The following is a 12,851-nucleotide window of genomic DNA, read 5'->3' as shown; positions in this document are numbered from 1 at the left end:
TATCTATTCTATTCTAACCTGTCACTTTGTGATTTAAGCTGCACATGAATTGCCGAGGTTTCTTCTACCTATCTATCTATCTATCTATCTATCTATCTATCTATCTATCTATCTAGCTATCATTTATATTTGTGTGTTTTGACAACTATATCCTTTAAAAGCGATATGTAAATGACATAAAGAATTGCTGCATGTAAAAGCTCATGTTAAAATTGCATTGCATATGGATTGCATACTCATGACATACAGATGTTCCGTTTAAAAAATCACATGACACTCGCATGACGCTCGTTTGTTTTTTCGGTCCTTATATCGGAACTCTTTTTTCACACATATAGGTGTGAGCCCTTAGCTGAAATGTGGTGTCATTGGTGTAATCCCTCCTAAGACAGTAGCCAAGAAAGTCCTATGGGTATTCAAAAAAAGCAAAAAGACGACACTCAAGAGGCAACTTTTAAGCAGTTGATAAACTCTTCAATTCTGAAGCTAAAACCTTGAAAAAACTTTGAATTTTATTTACCCACTATGTCCCCTTGAGTGCTAACTCCATTTTTGCTTTTTTCATGTAAGAAAGCTTTTCGTGTAATACAGGGAGAATAGTGTGTCAGATATATGCATTAAGGACAGCAGGGCAGATCAGAGCAGGGTTTTGTGAAAACGTTTTGGGCCTGCCATCCTTTGGTGCTTATTGAGAAATTTTCACCAGTTTTATCATGTTAAGCTTGCCAAATTATGGAATAGTGCCTGTAGAGCTGAATAAAACCTGTTTTTTGGGGGAGGGGTTTCTATTTCTCACCTCTGTTGAATATATGATAGTTTTTAAAATTTAGTCTCTGATTTTTGTTAAGACCAATGGGATTTTCATTAGTGAGGAAAGCAGAGCTGTTTGTCATTACATGTCTCACACATAGAAAGATGGGTCCGACTTTCTCTGGAGGTGTGTTTTTTTTTCTGCTTCATGAAAAACAGAATCTAAATTGTACAGGCTAACATCTCCCTAACAGAGATTACAAATGGCTGGTAGAATACTCATCGCCCCATCTAGATCAGATCAGATCTAGATCAGAGATGTTTGACCTGAGTTGTATTAGCCCAGTGCTTACCATTGAGTTTCTGTGAGTTACCTAAAATCTCCAAGTTTATATGCCAATAAACTATAACCACAAGCATTTGTGCAAATAGCCATTAGTTACAGTATATTGCCAATAGTCTATGACCAACAAGCCTCTTTGCCCTATTTTGTAGTAAAATATGCCAGTATTATAAGCCTAACCTTTTTTTGCCCCAGCTGCATAAAAGTTCATGCTGCATTCATGTGTCAAACCTGCCTAATTTGCTACCACTGGGGGTCAATGTCATCCATGGCCTGTTTGAACTGTTTTAGTGAGCTAACCATTACTTCCTCGCATATATAAATATACAAACCACCCCCCTTTGCCCCAATTAAAAATAAAACAATAAAAATAAAATCAAACATACACATATTGGGCATCGGCGCATTCAAAATTGCCCGATCTATCAAAAAAAAAGGATTAACCTGATCGCTCAACGCTGTAGCGAGAAAAAAAGTCAAAACAACAGAATTATATTTTTTTGGTCGCTGCAACATTGCATTAAAATGCAATAACATATCTGCACCAAAATGGTATCATTAAAAACATCAGATCGGCACATAAAAATAAGCCCTCACCCAACCCCAGATCACGAAAAATAGAGACGCTACGGGTTTTGGAAAATGGCACAATTTTTTTTTAACAAACTTTGGAATTTTTTTCACCACTTAGATAAAAAAGAACCTAGACATGTTTGGTGTCTATGAACTCGTATTGACCTGAAGAATCATAACGGCAGTTCAGTTTTAGCATTTAGTGAACACAGTAGAAAAGCCAAACAAATAAGTGGGATTGCACTTCTTTTGCAATTTCACGGCACTTTGAATTTTTTTCCTGTTTTCCAGTACACGATATGTTAAAACCAAGAGTGAGGTTCCAAATTACAACTTGTCCCTCAAAAAACAAGCCCTCACATGGCCATTTTGACAAAAAAATAAAAAAAAGTTATGGCTCTGGGAAGAAGGGGAGCAAAAAACGAAAACAGAAAAACAAAAATACCTCCAGGGTTAAGGGGTTAAGTGTACGCTCAAACGAAATTTAATTTCCCTATCAGTTTCAACCATGGCTTTCACATTTGGTAAGCAATTTTGGCATTTATTTTTCCATTCATTTGTGGCCATTAATTATGACGCATCATTCATAGTAATTTCCTCCTCATATAAGGTTTTTTTGGGCCCAAATAATATCAAAAGCTCTGTGCCTTTTATAGTTACAGCCAAGTCAGATGACTTCACAAATAGGAGGCACGAGCATTGTAAAGTAAAGCAGAAGCTCACAATCACCAGCAGTATAGAAAATAATCTTGTTAGATACAAGATGTGGGTTACATTTTACTAGAAATGATGCTGCTGTCCAAGCTCTTTGAATATCGTTATTTTTTGGCATTGTATATAAAGAATTATACTTTTGTGTTTCTATAAAATTTCCTTGGACACATCTCTACAGCTCTGAGGCTATTAATTATTTGGCAAACAAATTAAATTTTAAGTAAATGTCAGCCAAATAAACACAGAAAGCTGGGCCTATTTTCTTTTGGAAGATGGAAACTAATTAAAGCAATAAAATGATGCTAAATAGCAAATTAAAGTAGGAGATTTTATGTGTGAGGTTTTAGGGACATCAACTTCATAAAATGGGAAAGTCTTTTTTGGTTGGTTAAATATTTCCATATTTAGCAGAGAAAAAAGAGGTTAGTTTACAAGTTGTTTAGCATCTGAATAAATAATAGATTATCTAACACTTTTCAGCTCTTCTGTGTGTGATTTAATGGCACACAATGAAAATTGCCAGAACGTATGTCATGCGTTTGTCATGGGTATATTACAATTGTAAAGATGGGGAAACTCTATTTGACTTCCTTACATTGTTTATGTAAAAAACGGATTTCACACAGATGTACAAAATAGACAGGTATAAGGATTGCATATGGATGACATTGCGGAAAAAAAGGAAGCAAAAAGTATACAGGTAGCACAACAGGGGATCACAGCTGATTCTTTCTGTGAGGTAAAACATTTCCCTGCCTATTATTAAAGATGTTTTACCTCAAAAAAGAATCGGCTTCAATCCCATGCTGCAATGTTTGTATACTCTCCTTTGCTCCCAGAATATGTCCCTGCACGGCCATTACACAGTACACAGCAGGGGCACATTTATAACATTATCTCAGCACAGGAACATTTTATTTAAACGTATCCAATTGTGAAAATTATTATTATTCCAAGATATTTGGATTAAAATGAACTTTGAAATTAAATTTGTTCATGGGAAAACCCTTCAAGAATCCTGAGTCTGTTAAGGTACCGTCACACTAAGCGATGCTGCAGCGATTCCGACAACGATCCGGATCGCTGCAGCATCGCTGGAGAGCTGTCACACAGACAGCTCTCCAGCGACCAACGATGCCGGTAACAAGGGTAAACATCGGGTTACTAAGCGCAGGGCCGCGCTTAGTAACCCGATGTTTACCCTGGTTACCATCCGAAAAGTAAAAAAAGCAAACGCTTCATACTTACCTTCCGCTGTCTGTCCCCGGCACTGTGCTTCTCTGTACTGGCTGTGAGCACAGCGGCCGGAAAGCAGAGCGGTTACGTCACCGCTCTGCTTTCCGGCCGCTGTGCTCACAGTGAGTGCAGGAAAGCACAGCGCCGGAGGACAGACAGCGGAAGGTAAGTATGAAGCGTTTGTTTTTTTTACTTTTAGGATGGTAACCAGGGTAAATATCGGGTTACTAAGTGCGGCCCTGCGCTTAGTAACCCGATGTTTACCCTGGTTACTAGCGAAGACATCGCTGAATCGGCGTCACACACGCCGATTCAGCGATGTCAGCAGGAAGTCCAGCGACGAAACAAAGTGCTGGACTTTCTTCCCCAACCAACGACATCACAGCAGGATTCTGATCACTGCTGTGTGTCAAACTGAACGATATCGCTAGCCAGGACGCTGCAACGTCACAGATCGCTAGCGATATCGTTTAGTGTGACGGTACCTTTACTCGAAGTGCAGTGTAGCACTATAAGACTCAATGAACCCCCAGGAGATGTGTGAGTGGCTTGACTGTGCACTGGCAATGGTAGAAGCCAATTGGTAGAAAAATATGACAGGGCAGGTAAGAAGAGAGCTGACTGTGTAGGGGCAGCCCTGGCAGCAGCAGTACTACAGCATAGATGGTATGATGGACAGGGAGTAGACATCCAGCTGAGTGTGGGTCATTGGCACCAGTGACAGCAGATCTGTGTAGAATACAGACAATGGCAGGCAGTAAGGTAGACGGTATAGCCAATTTGTTCATTTTACGTCAGCTGTAGGTGAATGAAAGTCGGCACGGCTCCATTCCTGATTTATTTTGACAAATGTAAGGTTTTCCAAGCTTATGCCAGATAACCTGGTGCTTTTGGATGTGACAAAGCCACCAGCCCCACTGAATACCCTGTCTAACAGTACACTGGAGACTTGACATGACAGTATCTCGATAGCAAACTCCAGTTCTGGCCACTAGCCCAATCTGTTGATTCAACGTCCATAAGATCAGGGCTCAGGTTATCTGCCTGAGAAAGGACACAGTGTAGGTATGAATGACACTGGCTTTTCAGCTAGTGCTAGGCTACATAACCTTATGGTGAGGCTACATAACCTTATGGGTAATTTATGAATAGGCCCAAACTAGGGTACTGCCCTTATTAGGATGGCAACATGACACAGAGTGGTAAAGTAAAACAAATACCCCCACTCCTCTTTTATTTTTATTTTTCATTTATACCCCATTGGTTGAAAGGATGTTCAGTTCACATTCCCTGGGATGAAGGAAACTCTACATGGGTGAGACAATACCAGTTTTTTATCTTGAGCACAGTTGTTTTTGAGCCATGTACTTTATGGTTTGGTTGTCTGCATATGTATTGTGGCCAGGAGGCTCATTAAATGTTATGTTTTAGATTTCATTACCTACCCTGCTGAAATTGTTTGTCTTGTTTGGTAAGGTACTGAGGGTCAGGTTATACATCTGACATACAGTTGGCTGAAGTTCATCAGGGTGGTGTAAAGGTAGATAAAACATCTAGTCCATCATGTCAAATATACTGGTTTTGCTGTTGCTGCGTCAGCTACTTATTTTTACCTGTAACACTGGCAAAGGCAGAGAGTGCAAAGTTCCCCCCTTCCCCTCCGCTCAGTAATGCAGCCAGCAGACATCAGTTCAATAAAGGCTTCACCGAGCTGAAAACACAGCTTATCTTGGTATTATACCAATTTGGATACCATTTCAGAAGTAATAAAATGTCCCCCATTTTGTTTTTATAGCAAGGGTCTAAAAGCATGGCAATCCAGTAGCCATCCCTTTGCTTGACGGTAACAAAATACCTGTCATCCTACTAGCATTTCAGCATACAGCTTACCATGCTCACCAGCATGACTAAGGGCCCAGTTGGTTCACGTTCATCAGCCCACTGTGATAGCTGGTTGTTAAGCTAGCATCATTGTCATTATCTTCACTACGATTGGCAGTCTGGCCCACTGGCTTTGTCAACTCAATGTTCCATCCACATCCTCCTTTTGCTGCTGCTCCATTTCATATTCCTCATCTTCTCATCTTCCATCAAAACCTGCAGCATGAAAGGACCCCAAATAGTTGACCCTACTAGCAATTTTTTTTAGTTTCTTCAAAGGGTTTTAGTATGGGATGCCAATTTGGCTGCCACTGACGTTTCTCAAAATAAGCTAATATAGTCTGTCACCACTTTATGCTGCTGGTACAGATGCTCCAACATAGCAATATCAAATTCCAGCAGTTTGCTATGTTGAAATGTTGCAAAATGTTGCAGCATGGCTGACAGAAAAACAATTGTGAGGCTTGCTCTAATTGTAGTCCGCCTTGCTTTGCAAATGAGCAGGTGATGTGCTAATGGAGAGTCAAAGTTCCTAGCCTTTACTTGTCTGGACATGTACAGTTGTTTTTCCTTTTGCAGAGCTTTCAGGCTGCTGAAGAATCATCTGCCGGTGACATGCAAAAGAACATCCACACATGAGATGCCCACATGTAAGACTCGCCACTAGGGTTGAGCGACTTTTACTTTTATAGGATCAGGTCGGGTTTCACGAAACCCGACTTTCTCAAAAGTCGGGTTGAGTGAAATCGGCCGATCCTATAGAAAAGTCGGGGTCGGGGTCGGCCGAAACACGAAACCCAATGCAGTGCAATGGGATACTATGGTTCCCAGGGTCTGAAGGAGAGGAAACAGGTGATGCCGCACATGCTACAGGTGGAGGTGGCTCAACAGTGCTTGTAAATACGGGTTGCAGTAGTGGCGAGTAGGGTTGAGCGAAACGGGTCGGCCATTTCCTATTAGGTATATACTCACCCTCGGACGCGCCCTGCTTCTTTCCGGCAGCCTTCCTTCCTAAGAATCAGCGCTTGAAGGACCTTCGGTGACGTCGCGGCTTGTGATTGGTTACGTGAGCGGTCACATGGGCGGTCGCGCAACCAATCACAAGCCGCGACGTCATCTAAAGGTCCTTCACGCGCTGATTCTAAGGAAGGAAGGCTGCCGGTTAGTACCAGGGTGCATCAGAGGGTAAGTATAGCAATATTTTTTATTTTAATTCTTTATTTTACACTTAAATATGGATTCCGATACCGATTTCCGATATTGCAAACATATCGGAACTCGGTATTGGAATTCCGATACCAGATTCAGAAGATCGCCGACCTCATGGCCGACCCCACACAGGGGTCGGGTTTCATGAAACCTGACTTTGCCAAAAGTCAGCGACTTCTGAAAATGGCCGACCCGTTTCGCTCAACCCTACTCGCCACTACTGCAACCCGTATTTACAAGCACTGTTGAGCCACCTCCACCTGTAGCATGTGCGGCATCACCTGCTGCAGAAGTGACCAAAGAACAAGCAGATTGTGCCCCAGAGGATGTTTAAGGTGCATGTCACCTGCTCTGTGTATAGCCATGGCTCTCTTCCACTAATGACATCACCTCCCCAGCACCTGTCTGGTTCCCAGGTATTATGAATCACAGGATCCTCATCATTCTCATCCCTGATTTTTCTGACAGTAGTCTATGTGTGGTTAATGATATTACCTTGCCCTACCTGCCTGACTCCCACATTGATATTTGCCTTGGCTCAGAGTACTTTTACCACAGATAGTGCCCCTACCACCACAGCTTGCAGAGCCAGCAATACGACTTGACCTTATAATAATATCTTCCAACTTCTCCGGCACCATGTCATTTGAGTACAAAGACTGACTGTTCATCTCTTTGAATAAATCAACTTGAAGAATATGTTCTGGTGAAGAATCTTCCTTAACTCTCAGGGTGCTTCAGGTTAGGGGACTAAGAGGAAGAACAGAAACAGGTGTTATTGACAAAACTTAAATTCCACTATACACAACTTTAAGTGTTATGGCAGTGAAACAAGTGGACTGAGCAAATGATGATGTCGCTGTCAGAGGCTGCATTAGCCCGCTGTGACTGAGACAAGTGATGTAGAAAGAAACCGTGGCACAACTGTGCAGGTGCACAAGTAGGGTTCCCAAACCAATCAAGTATAATGCAAATAACTTGGCACTCAGCTTTGGTATTTCAGATGAAGAGATTTAATGTGATCCAATAGTAGTACTTCTGTCAAACGTTTCAGTCATATATTGACCTTCATGAGTGTACCGACTGTAAGAAAGGGAGTAACTGATAAATATAGCAGGCTTGAAATGGTCCTATTATCCACCGCTTATCATTGGTGACAGTGGAGACGTGTCCATTTAGCCCCCCAAAGCGCCCACAGCGAGCGCTTTGGGGACTAAAAGGTCACGTCTCCACTGTCACCAATGATAACCGGTGGATACCCGATCTGCTGATCCTAACAGCCCCAATTTGTAGGTCTCAGGACCACAAGTCTCAGATATATATATATAACTATAAACATTGAGGTTCAATAAGTTTTATAATAGGAGTTTTTTGCATTATACTTGAGACAAGTGATGTGACATACCTACATTCCATTATGCCCTCTGCTTCCTCACTAATAATATAATAATAATAATAATAATCTTTATTTATATAGCGCCAACATATTCTGCAACACTTTACAATTCAAGAGTTCATATGCAACAATCATAAGTTACAATGTTAAAGATAATACAATAATTAAAGCAAAAACAATGATGACCCTGCTTGTAAGAACTTACTATCTACAATGAGGTTGCGGTGACAAAGTGTAGGTTCTTATTTACAAAGATGGTCCAGCTATCTTGAGGGAATGGGGGGTAGATAAAGGCTGCATGAGCTAGTCACCAGCCAATATTTGCAGTTCATATGTGTGCGATGCAGTATGATGGAGAATTATGTTCTGAGAAGTAGAGACTGGCCTATATATGAAAGGACTTTGATTAGGTAACATGATAGACAGCGCTACACAGATGTGTTTTTAGGGAGCGCCTAAAACTGTGTAAGTTGGGGTTAGTACTAATTTCTTGGGGTAGAGCATTCCAGAGGATTGGTGCAACTCTGGAGAAGTCTTGGAGCCGGGAGTGTGAGGTACAAATTAGTGCAGATGTTAGTTGAAAATCGCTTGTGGAGCGTAACAACCGGGTATGCTGATAAACAGAAATGAGGGAAGAGATGTAGGGGGGAGTCCTACTGTGGAGATCTTTGTGGGTGAGAACAAGCAGTTTACATTGGATCCTATAATGTATGGGCAGCCAGTGCAATGACTGGCAGAGAGTGGACATGTCCGAGTAACAATTAGCCAGAGACATGACCCTGGCTGCTGCATTAAGGATAGACTGGAGAGGGGAAAGTCAAGTGGGGGAGATCAAATAGTTGAGATTTACACTAGTCGAGGCAGATGTGGAGCAGGGCAACAGTGAGGGTTTTTGCTGTTTCTGTGGTGAGAAAGCAGTGGATTCTAGAGATGTTTTTTAGGTGCAAGCGGCAAGAGTGGCCAAAGGATTGTATATCAGAGGTGAACTATAGATTGGTGTCAAACATAACTCAGACAGCAAGCCTGCTGCCTAGGCGTTATTATGGTGCCACACAGAGAGGGAGATGTCAGATATAGGGAGGTGAGTAGATGGGGGGGCAGAAGAAGTTCAGTTTTGAAAAGGTTGAGCTTCAGATATAGAGCAGACATGATGTTGGAAACTGTGGTCAGACAGTCACTGCTGTTCTGCAGTACAGCGGGGTAAGGTCAATGGATGAAGTGTATAATTGTGTGTCATCACCAGCATAAAGTCGGTACTGAAAGCCAAATTTGCTGATGGTTTGTCCTATTAGGGCTGTATAGAGAGAGAAAAGAAGAGTGCCAATAACTGAACCCTGATGTACTCCAATAGTGAGAGGAAGAGGAGAAGAACTGGAGCCAGCAAATGATGCACTGAAGGAGCGGTAACAAAGATAGGAAGAACCACGAGAGAGCTGTGTCCTTTATGCCTATTGCTTGGAGCATAGAGAGTAGAAGGTGGTGGTCAACAGTGTTGAAAGCTGCAGAGAGGTCAAGAAGAAAGAGCAGAGAGTGGTCACAGCTATGTTTTGCTGTCAAAAGGTGCACTTTGATGAGTGAAGTTTCTGAAGAATGTAGGGGGCAGAAGCTGGACTGTGATGGGTCTAGCAGAGAATGAGTGGAGAGGTACCGGGTAAGGTGGGAGCAGACCAGGCACACCAAGAGTTTATAGATAAAAGAGAGAGTGGTCTGTAGTTATTTGTGTAGGATAGGTCGAGAGAGGGTTTTTTTTAATAATGGAGTAATGATAGAGTGTTTCAAGGAGGATGAGGAAAATACCAGAGGAGAATGAGAGATTGGGTATTATAATTAGGTGACTATTGACGACTGGAGAGAGAGACTGGAGTAGGTGTGAGGGAATGGGGTCAGTAGTGCATGTAGCAGGACGAGAAGAAAAGAGAAACCTGGAGACTTCTTCTATGACTGGGTCAAATGTGGAGAGTGAGCCAGATGAGATGTGCGAATGGATAGGAGTCCCGACACTTGGTGGTTGGGAGCTGATTTCCTGACGGAGGTTTTCTATTTTCTCTGTAAAGTGTGAGGCCAGATCAACAGCACAAATGTCTGTGATAGGGGCCTTTTCTTTTGGACTGAAGAGGGAGTGAAAGGTGTTGAAAAGGTTTTTGGGGTTGTTTAACAGTGAGGATGTCAGGGTGGTGAAGGAGGTCTGTTTGACGAGGTGAAGGGCAGAGATATAGGTTCTTAACATAAATTTATCATGGATAAAGTGTTCTGATGTGCAAGTTTTCTTCCATTGGTGTTCGGCACTCCAAGAGCATCGCTGGAGAAATTGAGTTTGCGATGTGAGCCAGGACTGTTTTAGTCTGTGTTTGGAGGTTCTGAGGGTGAGGGGCGCTACTTGGTCCAGGGTTCTTCTGAGAGTGTAATTGCAGTGATTTATAGCCAGATCAGGAAAGGAAAAACAGGACATTGGGGACTGTGATGAGTGTAGGGAGTCTGTAAGTATACGAGGGTTAATGGCTTGTAGATTTCTGAATGTGTGATAGGTAGGAGTGTGCTGGGGTGGGTGAAGATTTGTAAGCATGAAGGAGAGAATTTTGTTGTCAGAAAGTGGAAGAGGTGAGTTATCTAGGTATGAGACTGAACAGAGCTGGACAAAGACCAGATCAAGGGGGTTACCATCTTTCTCAAAGGTTGAGAACTGTGAGAGACCAAGAGAAGTGGTTAGAGACAAAAGCTGGGATGCAGATGGGGAGGTAGAGCTGTTTATGGGGATGTTGAAGTCTCCCAGAATAAGGGTTGGAAATTCAGAGGACATGAAATGCAGTAGGCAGGCAGAAAAATGGTTAAGAAACTGGGTGGGTGAGCCTAATATGCTTGCCAGAGTCAAAGGAGGCCAAGTGTATGCTTCATGTGGAGATATTACTGTAGGGATGGATGCTACCAGCAATGGTCATGGTGCTGCTGTGAGAGAATCACAATTTTTTTTGCAGTGGTGTGTTTTTATTTTACCACTTTTTCATTTAACATATTTTTTGGACACAAATATAGCATTTATGTGATTTAAAAAAAAATAAAAATACCACATTTATCAAGCTCTAGAAAAATATGCAGTCAACCACAAATTCCAGGTAGGGTACATGTGATGCCCAAAAAGGCTAATGTAGCACCAGCCTTCCTGTAATATCGGTATAGCATGTTTATGTCCCAATTTAAACAGTTGTGCCAAAATAAACGTGCACAGTTAAATATCTTGATTTACTGTAATAATTTATTTTCAGACTTTTGGTTAAGCAGATTAATTCCCTTTGCACAAAAAGGATGAAGTAAGAACAAATGTTGTTCCTCCAAAGGTAGGAGCACGGTATAAGACCGGTTTCACACATCAGTGGCTCCGGTACGTGAGGTGACAGTTTCCTCATGTACCAGAGCCACTGACACACGCAGACACATTAAAATCAATGCATCTGTGCAGATGTCATTGATTTTTTGCGGACCATGTCTCCGTGTGCCAAACACGGAGACATGTCAGTGTTCGTGGGAGCGCACGGATTACACGGACCCATTAAAGTCAATGGGTCCGTGTAAAACATGTACCGCACACGGACGTCGTCCGTGTGCAGTCCGTGTGCCGTGCAGGAGACAGCGCTACTGCAAGCGCGGTCCCCCCACTGGTGCTGAAGCCCCATTCATATCTTCCCTGCAGCAGCGTTTGCTGTAGAGAAGATATGAATAATCGTGTTTAAAATAAAGCTCCATGTGCCCATGGTTGTGGTTTTGGTAATAGATATTGTGATGTGGAAAAAAAATCATTATTTTGTAAAACAAAATACATGTAACGCTAAAACCTGATTTACACAAGAGAAGATCATTTCCATTCAAACCATGTCTGTCTTGGCCCCAATTTCTATGAAAATGGACAGCTCCTATAGGTTGTACACTTCAGATAAACATTGCCCAATTTTTTCCAGATCAGCCAACTGAGTAAAGTGTTTGGGGCAACTAAGCAACCCCTTCCTCCCCCAACTACCATCAGCCTTCAAAATTGGAGAGTTAGCAAAATCAAAATCATTGAGATTTCTTCCTTTTAAAAACTGATTTTCTTTCTTAGTAGTTTGTTATAGAAGCAAGATCTGAGTCATTGCTTTCTGAATGGCAATATTTGTTCTTTATAAAACCATACAAGCATGTTCAATGCAAGCAATATGGGACTCTGGTTGTATTTCTGCAGCTGTCATGTTCCCTCTGCAGTGACAGTTAGTGAACCTATATATTAGTTCAAGAGGGTGGGAGAGGAACAAGGGTCCATCAGACAGTGGGTTCTTTTTTTAAGACAAAAGACCCCCTGCCTTGCACTTTTATCCACATGAGATCAAAGAGACAATCTGCATATGAAAGGCTTATAGTATTATGCAACTTAAATTAGCCAATCGCCACCCCGCCAGCTTTGAGACCTTGACAACAAAAACACTCACATCTGTTCAATCAATTGCTCTATCTTCTCTGTTTGTCCATTCTCAACTTTGCTTGTCAAGTCAATCAGTTTATTAGATCACGCTCCTGAAAAACATGCTTCCAGCTTTAGTTCTGAAATAAGGAGTCTTCACAAAAGAGAAGTCTAATAAAACATTGTTTAATCTTTGAAGAGTCTCTCTTCTTACTGATTTTTATTAAAGAACAGAGAATGCTATATTTTGACCTTGGGCAATTCTATACTTCCAAAATTCTAGGATATATGAATTTTATCATTTCAAGTATTTTACCATTTTC

At 41.7% G+C, this 12,851-nt stretch overlaps 1 protein-coding gene across 1 annotated transcript in view; it reads left to right on the top strand.

The window, feature by feature from the left end:
* The window catches only part of LOC138657926 (metalloprotease TIKI1-like), a 220,955-nt gene that overhangs the window by 145,200 nt on the left and 62,904 nt on the right, over window positions 1-12,851 (top strand). The window lies entirely within an intron of this gene.

Source organism: Ranitomeya imitator, chromosome 1, assembly GCF_032444005.1.
Source record: "Ranitomeya imitator isolate aRanImi1 chromosome 1, aRanImi1.pri, whole genome shotgun sequence".
Classification (NCBI taxonomy): domain Eukaryota; kingdom Metazoa; phylum Chordata; class Amphibia; order Anura; family Dendrobatidae; genus Ranitomeya; species Ranitomeya imitator.
The sequence above is the reverse complement of the archived record's forward strand: the minus strand, read 5'-3'. Positions and strand labels throughout refer to the sequence as shown.